This window comes from Lithobates pipiens, unplaced genomic scaffold (assembly GCF_037356315.1).
Source record: "Lithobates pipiens isolate NorthernLeopardFrog02 unplaced genomic scaffold, aLitPip1_a1.2 Scaffold_35, whole genome shotgun sequence".
Taxonomy (NCBI): Eukaryota; Metazoa; Chordata; class Amphibia; order Anura; family Ranidae; genus Lithobates; species Lithobates pipiens.
Window position 1 is genome coordinate 9,991,917 of NW_027507811.1, and position 20,228 is coordinate 10,012,144.

The window sequence follows — 20,228 nt, forward strand, 5'->3', positions numbered from 1 at the left end:
CCCAAAATCCATGCCAGACCCAAAGGGGCTTGGTATGGACTGAAGGGGACCCCACGCCGTTTTTTTTTTTTTTTAAACATTTTTTTTCTAAGGCCGGGCAATGCCGGCATTCTTTATCTTCACTTTCATCTGTCTGTGGTGAAGCCCGCTGACAGATGATGAGTCATCAGTTTTTACGGACGCGTGCGGAGGGGTTCCCAGCCCGTGTCCTTAACAACCAGCTATTTCTTCACACAGAATTTGGATCGATCGTTTTTCGACCAATTTCGAATTCTAATTATTTTCCTATTTTCAAATTCGAATGAATAAATGAAACAAATTTCAACGAAATTCATTACTTTTTCATTCAGAGATTTGGATGTATCCGAGTAACCAACAATTTGTCCTAATTCGTATTCGGATCAAGACTAATTGCACATGTCTACCCACGCTGCTCACCATGTGTGACATCTACTCGTTTCTGCTGCTCCAGCCCCCCAGCTCTGCTGATCCTCTGGTTTGCTGATCCTCCTCTGTCACTTCCCGTTATCTTGCTCCCATGCTGCTCACTACATGTGACATCTGCTAGTTTCTCTTGCTCCGGACCCCCGGCTCTGCTGGTCCTCTGGTTTGCTAATCCTCCTCTCACTCCCTGCTATATTGCTCCCACACTGCTCCCCACATGTGGCATCTGCTAGCTTCTCTTGCTCTGGTCCACCAGCTCTGCTGATCCTCCTCTCTTACCTCCTGCTATAATGCTCCCATGCTGCTCACCACATGTGACATCTGCTAGTTTCTCCTGCTCCAGTCCCCCTGCTCTGCTGATCCTCCTCTCTTACCTCCTGCTATATTGCTCCCACGCTGCTCCCCACATGTGGCATCTGCTAGCTTCTCTTGCTCTGGTCTCCCAGCTCTGCTGATCCTCCTCTCTTACCTCCTGCTATAATGCTCCCATGATGCTCACCACATGTGACATCTGCTAGTTTCTCCTGCTCTGGTCCCCCTGCTCTGCTGATCCTCCTCTCTTACCTCCTGCTATAATGCTCCTATGCTGCTCACCGCATGTGACATCTGCTAGTTTCTCCTGTTCTGGTCCCCCAGCTCTGCTGATCCTCCTCTCTTACCTCCTGCTATAATGCTCCCATGCTGCTCCCCGCATCTGACATCTGCTAGTTTCTCTTGCTTCGGTCCCCCAGCTCTGTTGATCCTCTGGTTTGCTTATCCTCCTCTCTTATCCCCTGTTATATTGCTTTTACACTGCTGATCACGTGTGACATCTGTTAGTTTCTCCTGCTCCGATCCACCAGCTCTGCTGATTCTCTGCTGCTCAGTCCTCTGTTCCCTGTACCCCACTGACCATCTACTATAGTGTTACCGTGTTACGCACCACATGTGCTGTCTGCTAGTAGTTCATGGGAAGGCTTTATCACAGTAGAGCATTCTTCTCAAAACACCTATAGCGGCCATAACCCGTTGCAGGGCAGCCTTGACTTAATGGGCTTACCGGTTACCTTCTCTCGGCCTGCTCCTCCACTTCTAGAGGTTCCCAGGATTGATACCCAACGACTTGTACACTGACACAGATGAAGTCCTTTCAAAAAGGTTTTATTCTGCAGTAGAACTTTCAATAACACAGTCTCTTAGGGAACAGAGGGCACGGGTGAAGAACTCAGGCACCTTGAACTGCAGGTCTAGCAAAGTCTCTATTTCCACCCAGAGAGTAGCCACTAGCAGCTGAGTACTTCAAGGCTGAACAGATCTCTAGCCAGAGATCATGGCAGTCAGCACGTTGACTAAAACTTGAACAAACAACTTAAGGGCAAACGGGAACCTTTTTCCAACCGTACCTGGAACATTTCCCGTCTCCTCAGTGGTACTGGAAAAGTATGGATTTGTCAATGTCCTCCTCAACTCAGTAACCAGGCACTTCTCAGGATGCCACTTGCCGGCCCTCCTCCGAAGAGTCCTCCCCCGGTCACTTCCATAAGCTGCGGTGTCCCTCCAAGCGCGAGAGCACACCCAGACACTTTGAATCCTCCCTCAGTTACTGTGACTCGGACCAGCAGGTTCTGAGACTCTGGAACAGACGGATCCCTACCCCAGACCAAGCAGGTCTATCAGGGGCCACTGACAGAAACATGTTGTGGGATGTCGAACACACCCGTGACCACCCCGGTCCCGGAACTAGAACAGACCACACGGGTCTCTCGAACAACTCGGGGACCCCAAACACGTGACCCACACCCCTTTAAGTACCCCTTACCAGACTCCTCAGCGGGCCCGGCACGCCCACTGATTCGCTCCGAAAAGGCCGATACTCAAACATCCAACCAGACTTGGTTCTAGCCTGTCATGTGCACCTCAACGTCCACACGACCAGGCAGAACTTCCAAACATAGCCTGGCCAGACTGGTGTTAAAGCCAACCTACACAATTAACCCTCAGAACCTTTACTATTCTGAGGCCAAAAAACGAAATTTACATCCCAAATGTCATCCGCCACACACCTTTTACCTAAGTATCTCTACATGGAAAATTAGAGGCTGCAAAATCAGTAATTTCACTGCAAAATCTGCTAAACCAAAATCCCTGCACTCATCCTTAGCAGACATATATTTATATCCCCCTCCCTTGGTGGAAGTGGAGATGACTCCATCTATAAGGATATACACTACATACACAAACAGCACAAGGCCGTGTTCACACTACGAGACGTTTCTGGAGACTGCAGTTCCTCTGAGTTCCACAAGGTGGTGATCTCCCTTCTACCCAGACAGGAAGTCTCTATGGAAGACAGGAAGTGATGTCAGGTACACACAGGAAGTATGTAAAGATACAGACAGGAAGTTCTTGGCGAGAGGTGAAATAGGAGGAAGTAGAGAGAAGACATCGCTGGAATTGGCAACAGAGGAGGTACGATAATATTTTATCATAGGTTTACGTCCTTCTCTCTTATTGAGATCCAAATTGCTCTGTCCATCTTTCCACTTTAAATGTCCCTCTTCTCAGTCTGATGTACACACAGACAAATAAATATACTATTTATCTGCCCAAAGTGTTTAAATCGCTCTCAGTTTTTCATCAGACTTCAGACTATTCCCCTTATTGAACTGAACTAAAATATAAGAAAGATTTGCCCAAACGTCAAACCCAAGTAAAAGTTTTGCCTGTAAAGGTAAATTCTTACATCTCTGAACGGAGTTTCGATGAAGGCGGAAGTCTTCTTCAGAAACCGACACGACCGGGGAGTGCCGATCTCCTGGTCCTCCACAGAGCTCCGTGGCTCCTACTTATGATCTACTTATTACTACAGGACACAGTAGAGGGACATATTACGGGAACACAGAGCTCTAATGCCTACTGAAGTCTTAGGGAGCCAAGATGACCAGGGAGTGCCGATCTCCCAGTCCTCCACAGAGCTTTGTGGTTACTCCTGCTGATCCCGTCTTCTCACTACAGAACAGGATATGGGACACAGTACAGGAACACAAAGCTGCAATGCTTTCTGAAGTCTTCTTCAGGAACTGACATGACCAAGGAGTACTGATCTCCTGGTCCTCCACAGAGCCCCATGGCTCCTACTTATGATCAGGCATGTACTGGCCATCAGGACTACCAGAGTTTCCCGGTGGGCCGATGGCTCAGTGGGCCAGTCAGGTGCAGTCCTGAAGCCGCTCCTCTCTGACAGTGAATGATTGCGATTTTACTCCTGTCAGGAGGAGCAGCTTCCGTCACTTGCTGGAGAGAGCATTAGGCTTTCTGTTCCCTCCAGCCTGCAGGGGGAGATAGACAGCCGGCAGACTTTCCTTCCTCTCTCCCCTTATCACTTGTTATCACATGACTGGAGAGAGGAACGAGAAGCTGCCTTCAAAACTGTGAGTACACGTGGGAGGGGGACACACTGATGTGAAGAGGGCTACTGGTTGGAGCTCTCTGATGTGAAGGGGGCTTCTGATGGGGACTCTCATGTGAATGGGGCTGCTGGTGGGGACACACTGATGTGAATGGGGCTGCTGATGGGGACACACTGATGTGAAGGGGGCTTCTGATTGGGAAGCACTGATGTGAAGGGGGCTTCTGATGGGGAAGCACTGATGTGAAGGGGGCTTCTGATGGGGAAACACTGATGTGAAGGGGGCTGCTGATGGGGAAGCACTGATGTGAAGGGGGCTTCTGATGGGGAAACACTGATGTGAAGGGGGCTTCTGATGGGGAAACACTGATGTGAAGGGGGCTGCTGATGGGGAAGCACTGATGTGAAGGGGGCTTCTGATGGGGACACACTGATGTGAAGGGGGCTGCTGATGGGGAAACACTGATGTGAAGGGGGCTTCTGATGGGGACACACTGATGTGAAGGGGGCTTCTAATGGGGACACACTGATGTGAAGGGGGCTGCTGATGGGGAAACACTGATGTGAAGGGGGCTTCTGATGGGGACACACTGATGTGAAGGGGGCTTCTAATGGGGACACACTGATGTGAAGGGGGCTTCTAATGGGGACACACTGATGTGAAGGGGGCTTCTAATGGGGACACACTGATGTGAAGGGGGCTTCTAATGGGTACACACTGATGTGAAAGGGGCTTCTAATGGGGACACACTGATGTGAAGGGGGCTTCTAATGGGTACACACTGATGTGAAAGGGGCTTCTAATGGGGACACACTGATGTGAAGGGGGCTTCTAATGGGGACACACTGATGTGAAGGGGGCTTCTGATGGGGACACACTGATGTGCGGGGACTTCTGATGGGGGGACTCTGATGTGAAGGGGCTTCTGATGGGGACACACTGATGTGGGGGGACTTCTGATGTGAGGGGGCTTCTGATGGGGGGACTCTGATGTGAAGGGGCTGCTGATGGGGACACTCTGATGTGAAGGGGGCTTCTGATGGGGACACTCTGATGTGAAGGGGGCTTCTGATGGGGACACTCTGATGTGAAGGGGGCTTCTGATGGGGACACACTGATGTGAAGGGGGCTTCTGATGGGGACACACTGATGTAAAGGGACTTCTGATGGGGACACAGTGCTCTGCTGGTTTTTTTTTTGCCTTCCTCTGGATCAACTGTGGGTATAGAATTGGGTATATGGGATTGTATGATATTATTATATATATATATATATATATATATATATATATATATATATATATATTTTTTTTTTTTTGGTTGAACCGGATGGACATGTGTCTTTTTTCAATCTGACTAACTATGTAACTATGTAACACTGATGTTAAGGGAGCTGCTGGTGGGGACACACTGATGTGAAGGGAGCTGTTGGTGGGGACACACTGAAGTGAAGGGGGCTGCTGATTGGAACTCTCTGTGAAAGGAGCTGCTGATTGGGACTCTTTGATGTAAGGGGGGCACTGTTGGGGACACTCTGATGTAAATTGGATGCTGTTGGGGACTCTTTGATGTAAGGGGGGCACTGTTGGGGACACTCTGATGTAAATTGGATGCTGTTGGGGACACTCTGATGTAAGGGGGACGCTGTTGGGGACACTCAAAATTAAAGTGGGCCGGTCAGGATGAAGTCCAGGGCCAAATTTTTGTCCCAGTCCAGCCCTGCTTATGATCTACTCATTACTACAGGGCACGGTAGAGGGGCACATTACGGGAACACAGAGCTCTAATGCCTAATGAAGTCTTAGGAACCAACATAGCCAGGGAGTGCCGATCTCTCGGTCCTCCACAGAGCTTTGTGGTTCCTTCTGTGATCCCGTCTTCTCACTACAGAACAGGATATGGGACACAGTACAGGAACACAAAGCTGCAATGCCTTCTGCAATCTTCTTCAGGAACTGACATGACCAAAGAGTACTGATCTCCTGGTTATGGCTTTCATACAAGCATATGTGTTACAATGAATGTTGTATTATATATTCAGAAAGGAAGCATCATGGATAATAATATTGGTATTGATGAAGAGTATCAGGAGAAAGATGATGAGTATGGTGTGATGGATGGACACAGGAATATGATGGAGCCACCTAGTAACAGGAACCCACCAGAGATATACCCCCATCATCTGTATTCCTGGGATTCCCCACAGGAAGGTCACATCATCCCCCACCATCATCAGGTAGATGAATAACAGTTATTGGTAGTAATGATTTAAAAAGAAAGCATGTTTGTTACAATTAATTTATTTATATATATCCAGAGTGAAAACCTTGGGGATGATAATATTGATGTTAAAAAAGAGTTTAAAGAGGAGGATGAAGAGTATGGAGTGATGAAGGAGTTTTCAGAAGGACACAAGGATGTCACAATGGAGCCACTTAATACCAGGAACCCACCAGAGAGATGTCCCCGTCCTCTGTATTCCACACAGGAAGATCACACCATCCCCCACCATCATCAGGTAGATGAGGAACAATCACTGATAGTTATAATTTATACACAAGATTGCGTCTTAAATTATTTATTATACATTTTAGAGTGGAAACCTGAAGGATTATAATATTGATGTTAAAGAGGAGGATGAAAAGTATGGAGTGATCAAGGGGTTTTCTGAAAAAGACAATGATTTCTACAAGAACATCATGGGGCCAACAAGTAACAGAGAATGTCCCCATCCTCTGTATTCCCGGGATTCCACACAGGAAGGTCACACCATCCCCGACCATCATCAGGTAGATGAGGAACAATCATTGATAGTATCATTAGGATCTGTACATTATCTGCATTGTTACCATTGATGTCATTTTTTATTATATATTCAGAGTGGAATCCTGAGAGATTCTAACGTTGATACTAAAGAAGAGATAAAAGAGGAGGATGATGAGGATGGGGTGACGGAGGAGTCAGAATTTCAAAAAGAACACAAAGATCTGTACCAGGACACCATGGTGGAGTCATTCAGCTACAGCAACCCACCAGAGAGATGTCCCCGTCCTCTGTATTCCCCGGATTCCACACAAGAAGATCACAACTACATACAGCATGGTCAGGTAGATTATGAATGATATTTGGTAGTTATGATTTATACACAAGCACGTTTCCTACAATGAATGTTGTAGAAGAATCCACACCACTTTGTGCTTCAAAATATCATCCGAGTCTATTCAACCCATATATGTGGTGCTTTAACAAAGAGGAAAGTGCTAAATAATTGACATTTAAGGATACAGTATGTATATTTGTAACTAATTTTGATAATTTATGCAAATAAGCTGATTAGCATATGACACACCCCTCATCAATATCAGCCAAACCCACTTACCTATCTCTCTGGATCTCCAAAACTCTACTTTTCCAGAATACAGTCCCATTATTCAGCCATAACCGGCTCACTTGGAGCAAGATAACCCAGAGCCTCTCTTACTAGTTCCCACATAACAAACCATACCTTTCCCATATCCACATATTCTCCTTAATTGACTCCCAACAAGGTTGGAGAAGCTGAGGGAAACAAGACCATGACCACCAGGACTGTAACCCTGACTGTTGGGTTCAGAAGATTCCAAACAAGGTTGGAGAAGCTGAGGAAAACATGACCATGACCACCAGACCTGTAGCCCTGACTGTTGGGTTCAGAAGATCCCCAACAAGGTTGGATAAGCTGGAGGGAAACAGAACCATGACCACCAGGTCTGTAGCCCTGACTGTTGGGCTCAGAAGATTCCCAACAAGGTTGGATAAGCTGGAGGGAAACAGAACTATGACCACCAGGCCTGTAGCCCTGACTGTTGGGCTCAGAAGATTCCCAACAAGGTTGGATAAGCTGGAGGGAAACAGAACCATGACCACCAGGCCTGTAGCCCTGACTGTTGGGTTCAGAAGATTCCCAACAAGGTTGTTCAACCTGGGGGCAACAAGACCATGACCACCATGACTGTAACCCTGACTGTTGGGTTCAGAAGATTCCAAACAAGGTTGGAGAAGCTGAGGAAAACATGACCATGACCACCAGACCTGTAGCCCTGACTGTTGGGTTCAGAAGATCCCCAACAAGGTGAGAGAACCTGGGGGCAACAAGACCATGACCACCAGGCCTGTAGCCCTAACTCTTGGGTTCAGAAGATTCACAACAAAGTTGGAGAAGCTGAGGGCAACACGACCATGACCACCATGCCTGTAGCCCTGACTGTAGGGTTTAGAATATTCCCAACAAGGTTGGGAATCCTGGGGGCAAAAAGACCATGACCATCATGCCTGTAGCCCTGACTGTTGGGTTCAGAAGATTCCCAACAAGGTTGGATAAGCTGGAGAGAAAGAGAACCATGACCACCAGGCCTGTAGCCCTGGCTGTTGGGTTCAGAAGATTCCCAAGAAGGTTGGAGAAGCTGAGGACAACAGAATCATGACCACCAGGCCTGTAGCCCTGGCTGTTGGGTTCAGAAGATTCCCAAGAAGGTTGGAGAAGCTGAGGACAACAGAATCATGACCACCAGGCCTGTAGCCCTGACTATTGGGTTCAGAATTCTCCAACAATGTCTTATTTTATATTCAGAATGGAAACCTTGGGATGATAATATTGTTGGTAAAGAAGAGTATAAAGAGGAGGATAAGGAGCACGGTGTGATGAAGGAGCTTTCTGAAGAACATAAGGAACTGCACCAGGACATTATGATGGAGCCACCTAATAACAAAAACCCACCCGAGAAATGTTCCCATTCTCTGTATTCCCGGGATTCCACACAGGAAAGTCACTCCATCCTTCACCATCATCAGGATAGTGGCGTTGAGGGTCTAGAACACATCATCAGTACTTATAGAGTATAGTATTATAGAGTTGTTTTTCTTTCTTGTCCATTGAAGCACATAGAAATTCATATACAGTTGGGTTATACCCCTACAAGAGGCTTGGGCACTGGCAAGCAGAAATTTTTTAAACCCCTCCTCTACCCTGCATTCCTTCATTTTTTACTATTGTCCTAGGACATTCGATTCATTTTCTTTAACTCTTTGTTTTGTTTTTCCCTCAGGGACTTCACAGCTTGAGATGGTCTCCGTAGGGTTGTTATACAGATTGGTGATTCCTCAGTCTACATTCAGAGGCCAAATAGTTGGATCAAATAAACTTTGGCTTGCCCACCACAACAGTCCCAGTTTCTCATTTGGTCCCTTGGAAAAAATGATTTGCCCACCCTTGTAATAGTGTTTTCCCTTCTCTCGTTGTCTCGCTAGCCTTTTTCAGCCTCCCATTTGCCATGGGTCATAGGGACACATCCATATGGTCTTATTTAACCAGAAAGTTGTGTCCTGTCAGTCTCTTTTAGGCTTTTGCAATTCGTTTCGTAACGAATCGAAATTCGGCTGAATTTTGCATCTTTCGGACATTCGGATGCATCCGAATGTCCGAATAAAAGAATAACAAATTACAACAAATACGAAAGAAATATAACGAATGAATTCGAATGAATTCGACATGATTCGAAATTATTTCAACCGCATTCGAAATGATTTCAACATGATTCGACATTATTTCAACCGCATTCGAAAATATTTTGTGACCCGACTTTAGGGCCATGTATCTCGGGGTCACTTGGTGCTAGACACTTCAAATTTGGATATGTTGTAGTGCCAGTATTATTGTGTTTGTATACCACATTTGGGGTTTCTAGCTATAAGAGACCCCGAGATATGTGGCCCAAAATTCACCTATATAGCTATCTATATTTCTCTTTTTTAATTAGGCATGTGCAATTCGTTTCGTAACTAATCCAAATTCGGCCGAATTTTGCATCTTATGCATCTGATGCATCCGAATGTCAGAATAAAAGAATAACAAATTACAACGAGTACAAAAGAAATATAACGAATGAATTCGACATGATTCGAAATTATTTCAACCGCATTCGAAATGACTTCAACATGATTCGACATTATTTCAACCGCATTCGAAATTATTTCAACATGATTCGACATTATTTCAACCGCATTCGAAAATATTTTGTGACCCAACTTTAGGGCCATGTATCTCGGGGTCACTTGGTGCTAGACACTTCAAATTTGGATATGTTGTAGTGCTAGTATTATTGTGTTTACATACAACATTTGGGGTTTCTAGCTATAAGTGACCCCGAGATATGTGGCCCCAAATTCGGGTCGCAAAATTTTATTAGTTATTAGAGCAGAGAATGACATTTTGCGACCCGATTTTGGGGCCACATATCTCGGGGTCACTTATGGCTAGAAACCCCAAATTTGGTATGCAAACACAATAGTACTAGCACTACAACATATCCAAATTTGGAATTTCTAGCACCAAGTGACCCCGAGATACATGGCCCTAAATTTGGGTCACAAAATATTTTCGAATGTGGTTGAAATAATGTTGAATCATGTTGAAATAATTTCGAATGCATTCGACATTATTTCAACCACATTCGAAAATATTTTGTGACCCAAATTTAGGGCCATGTATCTCAGGGTCACTTGGTGCTAGACACTTAAAATTTGGATATGTTGTAGTGCTAGTATTATTGTGTTTGCATACTAAATTTGGGTTTTCTAGTTATAAGTGACCCTGAGATATGTGGCCCCAAAATCGGGTCGCAAAATGTAATTAGTTATTAGAGCAGAGAATGACATTTTGCGACCCGATTTTGGGGCCACATATCTCGGGGTCACTTATAGCTAGAAACCCCAAATTTGATATGCAAACCAAATATTTCTAGCACTACAACATATCCAAATTTGGAGTTTTTAGCACCAAGTGACCCCAAGATACATGGCCCTAAAGTCGGGTCACAAAATATTTTCGAATTTGGTTGAAATATTTTCGAATGTGGCCGATTTTTTCTGATTCGGTAGAAAACTAAACGAAATCCGAAAACGAATTTAAGGAAGTTAACGAATATAACTAAACGAAATTAATGAATTAACGAATTAAAGCGAAACAAAACTAAACTAATTTTTTCCTTTTGCACATGTCTAGTCTCTTTTGGCAAATGTGGTGTTTTTTTCTCCCTGCCCCACATTCCGGGATGTTCCCTTATGCAGGGTTTCTAGATGGTTCCCCAGAATAGGTGGGTCACCTCTTTACCTCGAAGGGTCTCGCTTGTAGTCAATTTCCTGAGTTGGACATCACATAGCTGTTTCAAAACCTTGGCCTGGAACAGTATTTCACTGGCAGGAGCATATCTTGCATTTTTTTTTCTGTCAATTTCAACAATATTAGCCAAGTTTAGGTATACACTTGAGTTTTCTCACGTCTCAGGTACACTGGTTTGGTCCCACCTACTTGAGAATAGGGATTGATTCTCTGTAGGCTTCTCTTGGTCATTGGCAGCTTTCCCTCTCTTGCAGGGGGCTTCTTATCATCTGGTTCAGATTTAAGTGTTATTCTTTCAGATAGGACTGGGATCTCGGGTCTATTCAGGCCTTTCAGTGGTTGTTGTCCTCCTTCTACTTGGTCTGCTTTAAGATGTCTTGACTGGATCTGGACTGTATTTGGATTCCTGTGTCCCTCAACGGATGAGAAAGAAACAACGATTCTTTTACTTTCCATAAAAACCAGTTTTTGGAGTTTCCATTGAGAACACCGATTCTTTGCAGTTGCCCTTGGTGCTGCTTTTCCACAAATCTGAGGCATATGCTGGGTATGAGGAGGCGTTTGCACGAGGGCTGGCTTACAATTTGTTCTGCTTGCGAGTGACCCAACCTCCTGTTGACGGCAGTGTAGCCTGAATGTTTTTGAATTCCATCGACGGACTCCAAGAAATTGTACGAAAACCGAATTTTTGCTGCCATTCTGTTGGTTTAGGGTGAAGATCTGACGAACGTGAAAGTTGAGGGTGAAGTAGAAGAGAGGAATGTGAGGGATGATCAGCAATATACGGAGGAGGCTGGAATGACGAGGACATTCATAGAGGAGGACACTCCTACAGAGATCAGCACAGGTGACCCATCATATATTCTTCTCTTATCTCTGCTCTTACTGCTCACTAATTGGTCCAGCGTAGGGCGGGATCTGAGTGATATCACCCAATAATAGGTTGATGATGGTCCCCTCCCTGTACTGATACCCTATTTGTGGTTCAGCTGGCAGTATTAGGTTGTGGGTCACTCCTAGTTACAGTAGCACAGATATGATAACACAGATTTCTTAGGTTGGTTCCTCTTCTTCCAGCCGACGTATAGCTAAATGTTACCATAAATCTGTATTACCAGTCTTATTGCGATGAAATGTAAGACGTAACAGAGACTGAAGCACGTATCATTCTAGGAAAAAATACTACGGCAAGCTCCTTCCAGTGCTGCATATCACTAGAAGCCTAAGGCTATGGTCACTTGATGACTAGTAAGGAGTAACAGAGACTGAAACCATTATCTTTCTAGGAGAAATTACTACCATAAGCTCCCTCCAGTGCTGCATATCACCAGAAGCCTAGGCCTATGGTCACTTGTTCTATGGTAAAAGGTCTGCAAGTCTGAACTTTGACCCTCTTGTTAGAGATCACATGACCCAGTGCCTAGGCTTGTGGTTGTGTGAAGAGCATGGACCTCCCAGCCCCCATTGGTTCCTGCTCTTCTGACAAGGCTGTGTAAATGTAGAAGTGATCTGGGAGGAGGACCAAAGGACTGAAGAGGGGGGAAGAGTCCCGGCTGGTTGGGACCTCCACAGAGAACATCTCCTCACTCATATCTACCTGATCCAGATGGGATCTTGATGGAAGTGAACTAACCCTCTCATATCTATTGATGATGTTTTTATATTTTTCCAGGACACGCCATGGAGAAACCCTCGAAGGATCGTCTCACTTTATCTCCAGGTTGTAGAATGGAAGATGAGGACATCACAGGAGATTGTGGAGGAGAAAAGACAATGATCTCCACTATGGATGGTGGACTTCACAGTGTGGATAGACCATGGAATCCCTCCGACTCTGAGCAACCTCGTACTGTGGGGGATGGTGGTGAAATGAAGGGGGAGAAAGAATTTTGCTGTTTTGAACATGGGGAAAGGTTTTGCTCTGATTCTGGTGGTTTCATACATCAGGGATATCGCAGGGTGGGGGAATATTATTCTTGTTCTGAGTGCGGGAAATGTTTTCTATATAAATCAAAACTGGTTAGACATCAGAGGTCTCACACGGGTGAGAAGCCGTATTCCTGCCCCGAGTGTGGAAAAAGTTTTCTGTGTAAGTCGAAACGAAATATACATTACAGATCCCACACGGGTGAGAAGCCGTATTCCTGCCCTGAGTGCGGGAAATGTTTTCTACAGAAATCAGACCTCGTTTCACATCAGAGCTCGCACACGGGGAAGAAGCCGTATTCCTGTGCTGAGTGCGGGAAATATTTTTCAGACAAATCGGGGCTTGTTGTTCATGAAAGATCTCACACGGGAGAAAAACCATTTTCCTGCCCCGAGTGCGGGAAATGTTTTTCAAACAAATCTGGACTTGTTGTACATCAAAGATATCACACGGGGGAAAAGCCGTATTCCTGCCCTGAGTGTAGAAAATGCTTTTCAATTAAGTCTAAACTTTCTAGTCATCAGAGATTGCACACGGGCGAGAAGCCGCATGTCTGCCCCGAGTGTGGGAAATCTTATAGGCTGAAATCAGTACTTATTAATCATCAGAGATGTCACACGGGCGAGAAGCCATTTTCCTGCTCTGAGTGCGGGAAATGTTTTTCAAGCAAAGCAGCACTTGGTGTACATCAAAGATCTCACACGGGGGAAAAACCGTATTCCTGCCCTGAGTGCGGGAAACATTTTTCACGAAAGTTCCGTCTTAAAGAACATCAGAGGTCTCACACGGGTGAGAAGCCGTATTGCTGTCCCGAGTGCGGAAAAAGTTTTTCATGCAAGTCCTACGTTACTCAACATCAGATACGCCACACGCAGAAACAGCAAAGGTCTCAGACAAGGGAGAAACCGTACTCCTGCCCTGAGTGCGGGAAATGTTTCTCAAAGAAGAATTGTTTTACCAAACACCAGAGAACCCACACATCCCCCAAGGTGAATTAGTGTGAGTGCGGGAAATGTCTTCTATATGGATCATATTTTGCTGTACATCAAAGATCTCACACTGGGAAGAAGCTCACCTTGATATACAACTCAGAAAACACGTGGCTGAGCGCTCCTCTGATCTTTATCATGGAAGAAACACTTTATAAGATAATCAGAGATCACTAAAGACTTCAAAGTTCTGTCTTCCTCTGCTGGAGAGAGAAGGAGGGGGTGTCACTGCCGGTCGGGTCCCTCTAGGAGAGAGAAGGAGGGGGTGTCACTGCCGGTTGGGTCCCTCTAGGAGAGAGAAGGAGGGGGTGTCACAGGTGGTTTTGTCTCTCTAGGAGAGAGAAGGAGGGGGTGTCACTGCTGGTTGGGTCTCTCTAGGAGAGAGAAGGAGGGGGTGTCACTGCTGGTTGGATCCCTCTAGGAGAGAGAAGGAGGGGGTGTCACTGCTGGTTTTGTCTCTCTAGGAGAGAGAAGGAGGGGGTGTCACTGCTGGTTGGGTCCCTCTAGGAGAGAGAAGGAGGGGGTGTCACTGCCGGTTGGGTCCCTCTAGGAGAGAGAAGGAGGGGGTGTCACTGCTGGTTGGGTTCTTCTAGGAGAGAGAAGGAGGGGGTGTCACTGCTGGTTGGGTCTCTCTAGGAGAGAGAAGGAGGGGGTGTCACTGCTGGTTGGATCCCTCTAGGAGAGAGAAGGAGGGGGTGTCACTGCTGGTTTTGTCTCTCTAGGAGAGAGAAGGAGGGGGTGTCACTGCTGGTTGGGTTCTTCTAGGAGAGAGAAGGAGGGGGTGTCACTGCCGGTCGGGTCCCTCTAGGAGAGAGAAGGAGGAGGTGCCACTGCCGGTTGGGTCCCTCTAGGAGAGAGAAGGAGGGGGTGTCACTGCCGGTTGGGTCCCTCTAGGAGAGAGAAGGAGGGGGTGTCACTGCTGGTTGGGTTCTTCTAGGAGAGAGAAGGAGGGGGTGTCACTGCCGGTTGGGTCCCTCTAGGAGAGAGAAGGAGGGGGTGTCACTGCTGGTTGGGTCCCTCTAGGAGAGAGAAGGAGGAGGTGTCACTGCTGGTTGGGTCCCTCTAGGAGAGAGAAGGAGGGGGTGTCACTGCTGGTCGGGTCCCTCTAGGAGAGAGAAGGAGGGGGTGTCACTGCTGGTTGGGTTCCTCTAGGAGAGAGAAGGAGGGGGTGTCACTGCTGGTTGGGCTCCTCTAGGAGAGAGAAGGAGGGGGTGTCACTGCTGGTTGGGTCCCTCTAGGAGAGAGAAGGAGGGGGTGTCACTGCCGGTTGGGCTCCTCTAGGAGAGAGAAGGAGGGGGGGTCACTGCTGGTTGAGTCCCTCTAGGAGAGAGAAGGAGGAGGTGTCGCTGCTGGTTGGGTCCCTCTAGGAGAGAGAAGGAGGGGGTGTCACTGCCGGTTGGGTCCCTCTAGGAGAGAGAAGGAGGGGGTGTCACTGTTGGTTGGGTCCCTCTAGGAGAGAGAAGGAGGGGGTGTCACTGCCGGTTGGGTCCCTCTAGGAGAGAGAAGGAGGGGGTGTCACTGTTGGTTGGGTCCCTCTAGGAGAGAGAAGGAGGGGGTGTCACTGCTGGTTGGGTCCCTCTGGGAGAGAGAAGGAGGAGGTGTCACTGCTGGTTGGGTCCCTCTAGGAGAGAGGAGGAGGGGGCGTCACTGCCGGTTGGGTCCCTCTAGGAGAGAGAAGGAGGGGGTGTCGCTGCTGGTTGGGTCCCTCTAGGAGAGAGAAGGAGGGGGTGTCGCTGCTGGTTGGGTCCCTCTAGGAGAGAGAAGGAGAGGGGGGGTCACTGCTGGTTGGGTCCCTCTAGGAGAGAGGAGGAGGGGGTGTCACTGCTGGTTGGGTCCCTCTAGCAGTGTAGTCTGATCTTCAGCAGAAGCTTCAGTGGAAGACTTCATGGTGAAAGAGGATCTAGATATTGCTTGTGGATGAACAGAACGGGAGACCAGACTCCATGACTGAACTGGCCATTTTAGTGTAGTAAAATGTTATATTTACCGGTGAAAAATGAAAATATATTATCGCAAATTTTTTAGTATGAAACAAATGAGAATTAAATATTGCTTTTCTTAAAATCATGACATTATTTGTTAAATTTATTCATTAAAGTCTTCTTTCAGATTTGTATCATGAAATGTTCTTTTCTTTTCCTTTATTGCTTTCCTTTACACTACAAGTAAGGTCCATCATGTAGGTTTTAGTTTTAGTCTTAATCTTGTGTTTTAGTCATTTGGTTTTACCGACTTGCACTTGTTGGAACAGCCGACTCCCCCCCCCCCCCCCTTCTCATAAACCTCAAGATATCTCTAGTAGACTTCAATGATAAGTCCAACTATCATTCCACCCGTAATTCCTCCTCCGCACCATCACCACCTCCAACCACAAGATCATCTTTCTTCCTCACTTTCACATCACATCTAACATAGAGAAACCCCCTCCATCTTTTCTGTGTCCTGTGTCCCTCTAAACAAGAGGATTGGCATGAATATAAACAGCCCAGTCTTGTGAGGAGTCAAGCCATGTTTCTGGAACACCAATCACATCTCCAACCACAAGAACATCTTTCTTCTTCACTTTCACATCACATCTAACATAGAGAAACCCCCCTCCATCTTTTCTGTTTTCCGTGTCCCTCTAAACAGGTGGATCTGCATGAATAAAAACAGCCCAGTCTTGTGAGGATGCAAGCCTTGTTTCTGGAACACCAACTAAGTTCTCCATCACTGAAAACATCAACATCTCCCATTCTGCTTGGCAGGTTGCTGGATTTTGTACATTGAGTTACGTATTATTTTGTATCCTAATTTTTTCTCTGATTTGTAATTGAGGGATCTCATTAGTAATTGTCTCACCCTTCCCCCATCTCCTCTCATTTCACCCATCTATCAACCCCTCTTACAAACCCCTCCAACCCATTTTATATACCTATCCAGCCAGAAATCTCCTCTAATCGAAACAGGCTGCTTTCTGTTCAGGTTTAGACACCTAAGTACCAGCCTGTATACACGCCTCCATTACCAGGCCATTTTTCAATTTTCAGTGCTGTATTCGTTTGACAGACAATTACTCAGTCAGGCACAGCTGAACACTTATATATTTTATATTCTTTATATTATTTAAATTTTTTTGAGGTATATATTTTAGTTGGCAAGAAATCACTTTTTACATTTTTTTGTACTATAAAAAGGAAGCCTGACTTTCCATCTGCTGCCCAGCCTGACTCTGCTGACTCCTCACCTGCTGCCTAGCCTGACTCTGCTGACTCCTCACCTACTGCCTAGCCTGACTCTGCTGACTCCTCACCTACTGCCTAGCCTGACTCTGCTTACACTCCACCTGCTGCCTAGCCTGACTCTGCTGACTCTCCGCCTCCTGCCCAGCCTGACTCTGCTGACTCTCTGCCTGCTGCCCAGCCTGACTCTGCTGACTCTCCACCTGCTGCCCAGCCTGACTCTGCTGACTTTCCATCTGCTGTCCAGCCTGACTCTGCTGACTCCTCACCTGCTGCCCAGCCTGACTCTGCTGACCCTCCACCTGCTGTCCAGCCTGACTCTGCTGACTCCCCACCTGCTGTCCAGCCTGACTCTGCTGACTTTCCATCTGCTGTCCAGCCTGACTCTGCTGACTCCTCACCTGCTGCCCAGCCTGACTCTGCTGACTCCACCTACTGCCTAGCCTGACTCTGCTTACACTCCACCTGCTGCCCAGCCTGACTCTGCTGACTCCACCTACTGCCTAGCCTGACTCTGCTTACACTCCACCTGCTGCCCAGCCTGACTCTGCTGACTCCTCACCTTCTGCTCAGCCTGACTCTGCTGACTCCTCACCTGCTGCCCAGCCTGACTCTGCTGACTCCACCTACTGCCTAGCCTGACTCTGCTTACACTCCACCTGCTGCCCAGCCTGACTCTGCTGACTCCACCTACTGCCTAGCCTGACTCTGCTTACACTCCACCTGCTGCCCAGCCTGACTCTGCTGACTCCTCACCTTCTGCTCAGCCTGACTCTTCCGACTCTCCATCTGCTGCCCAACCTGACTGTGCTGACTCTCCGGCTGCTGCCCAGCCTGACTCTACCGACTTTACACCTACTGCCCAGCCTGACTCTGCTGACTCTCCACCTGCTGCCCAGCCTGACTCTGCTGACTCTCCGCCTCCTGCCCAGCCTGACTCTGCTGACTCTCCGCCTGCTGCCCAGCCTGACTCTGCTGACTCTCTGCCTGCTGCCCAGCCTGACTCTGCTGACTCTCCACCTGCTGCCCAGCCTGACTCTGCTGACTCCCCTCCTGCTGCCCAGCCTGACTCTGCTGACCCTCCACCTGCTGCCCAGCCTGACTCTGCTGACTCTCCACCTGCTGCCCAGCCTGACTCTGCTGACTCTCCACCTGCTGCCCAGCCTGACTCTGCTGACTCCCCTCCTGCTGCCCAGCCTGACTCTGCTGACCCTCCACCTGCTGCCCAGCCTGACTCTGCTGACTCTCCACCTGCTGCCCAGCCTGACTCTGCTGACTCTCCACCTGCTGCCCAGCCTGACTCTGCTGACTCTCCACCTGCTGCTTAGCCTGACTCTGCTGACTCTCCGCCTGCTGCCCAGCCTGACTCTGCTGACTCCCCACCTGCTGCCCAGCCTGACTCCTCACCTGCTGCCCAGCCTGACTCTGCCACCTCTACACCTGCTGCCCAGCCTGACTCTGCTGATTTTCCACCCGCTGCCCAGCCTGACTCCCCACTTGCTGCCCAGCCTGACTCCACTGACTCTCCACCTGCTGCCTAACTTTACTCCACTGATTCTGCCTACTGCCCAGCCTGGTTCAGCTGAGTCTCTGCCTGCTGCTCAGCCTGACTCTGCTGATTTATCTACCAAGGCCCTGTATCCTGATTTGGCTTTTTAGTTCCTGTGTCCCATTCAGCTTCTGAGGTCCTACAGTCTGACTCCATTGGCAGAGATAGTTTTTGAAGACTCTGCTGACTTGTCTTTTGAGGCCTCCTATCCTGAGTTGACTCCTGAGGCTCTGAAGTCTAACTCTGCCGACCAAGTCCTGTTCGAAGATTTCTATGAGCCAGATGTAATCTCTGTGACTCCAGGTGTGTTTGAGGACCCGAGTAAAGTAACCAGGTTGTTAACAAGACCTTGGTGGCTGTCAACTAGTGATAATTTGAACACACCTGGGTTGGGTTGGAGCTGGGTTAGGCAAACAAGAGCAAAGTTTAGGTGCTGAATCCGACCCCCTTTAAAGCCAATGAGAGCCAAATATTAAAAAATCAGTTCTGGCCATTTTCTAGGCTAATAGGCAAGAAACAAATGTCATGGGGGCAAGTTAGGCAAAACCCTAGTGCAGTGGTTCTCAACCTTGGTCCTCAAGTAGCCCCAACAGGCCATATTTTGGGAATTTTTCTCTTAGATAAAATAGCTGTCCAAAATACCAAGCCATTGACTCTGTGCAAGATAATGCAAACCTGAAAACATGGCCTGTTGGGGTTACTTGAGGACTGAGGTTAAGAACCACTTCTCTAGTGGATATACAGTATCTCACAAAAGTGAGTACACCCCTCACATCTTTGTAACTATTTTATTCCATCTTTTCCTGTGACAACACTGAAGAAATTACACTTTTCTACAATGTAAAGTAGTGAGTGTACAGCTTGTATAACAGTGTACATTTGCTGTCCCTTCAAAATAACTCAACACACAGCCATTAATGTCTAAACCGCTGGCAACAAAGGTGAGTACACCCCTCAGTGAAAATGTCCAAATTGGGCCCAAAGTGTCAATATTTTGTGTGGCCGCCATTATTTTCCAGCAATGCCTTAACTCTCTTGGGCATGGAGGTCACCAGAGCCTCACAGGTTGTCACTGGAGTCCTCTTCCCCTCCTCCATGACGACATTACGGAGCTGGTGGATGTTGGAGACCTTGCGCTCCTCCACCTTCCGTTTGAGGATGCCCCACAGATGATCAATAGGGTTTAGGTCTGGAGACATGCTTGGCCAGTCCATCACCTTTACCCTCAGCTTCTTTAGCAAGGCAGTGGTCATCTTGGAGGTGTGTTTGGGGTGGTTATCATGTTGGAATACTGCCCTGCGGCCCAGTCTCTGAAGGCAGGGGGGATCATGCTCTGCTTCAGTATGTCACAGTACATGTTGGCAGAAAGAATACAATTTTTACAAAATGTGAGGGGTGTATTCACTTTTGTAAAATACTTATATATATATATATAAAAACAGTGCATTCAGTGTAGACTATATATACAGTGCGGGGGGGTGTTCGGCTCATCCTTAGTCCTGAGGCTAATTTAATGCAGGTGAGATTAATTACCACCTTAATCACCCACCGAAC

General features: G+C 47.4%; 1 pseudogene across 1 annotated transcript in view; it reads left to right on the forward strand.

Moving 5' to 3' along the window:
• The first annotated feature begins 2,689 nt into the window (after positions 1 to 2,689).
• The window catches only part of LOC143955477 (uncharacterized), a 34,305-nt pseudogene continuing 16,766 nt past the window's right edge, over positions 2,690 to 20,228 (forward strand). Inside the window, exons 1-8 of the transcript XR_013269806.1 lie at positions 2,690 to 2,892; positions 5,874 to 6,068; positions 6,150 to 6,350; positions 6,427 to 6,621; positions 6,712 to 6,939; positions 11,700 to 11,835; positions 12,661 to 13,904; positions 18,803 to 19,000. The product of XR_013269806.1 is annotated as an uncharacterized LOC143955477 (transcript). The remainder of the gene's footprint in view (positions 2,893 to 5,873; positions 6,069 to 6,149; positions 6,351 to 6,426; positions 6,622 to 6,711; positions 6,940 to 11,699; positions 11,836 to 12,660; positions 13,905 to 18,802; positions 19,001 to 20,228) is intronic.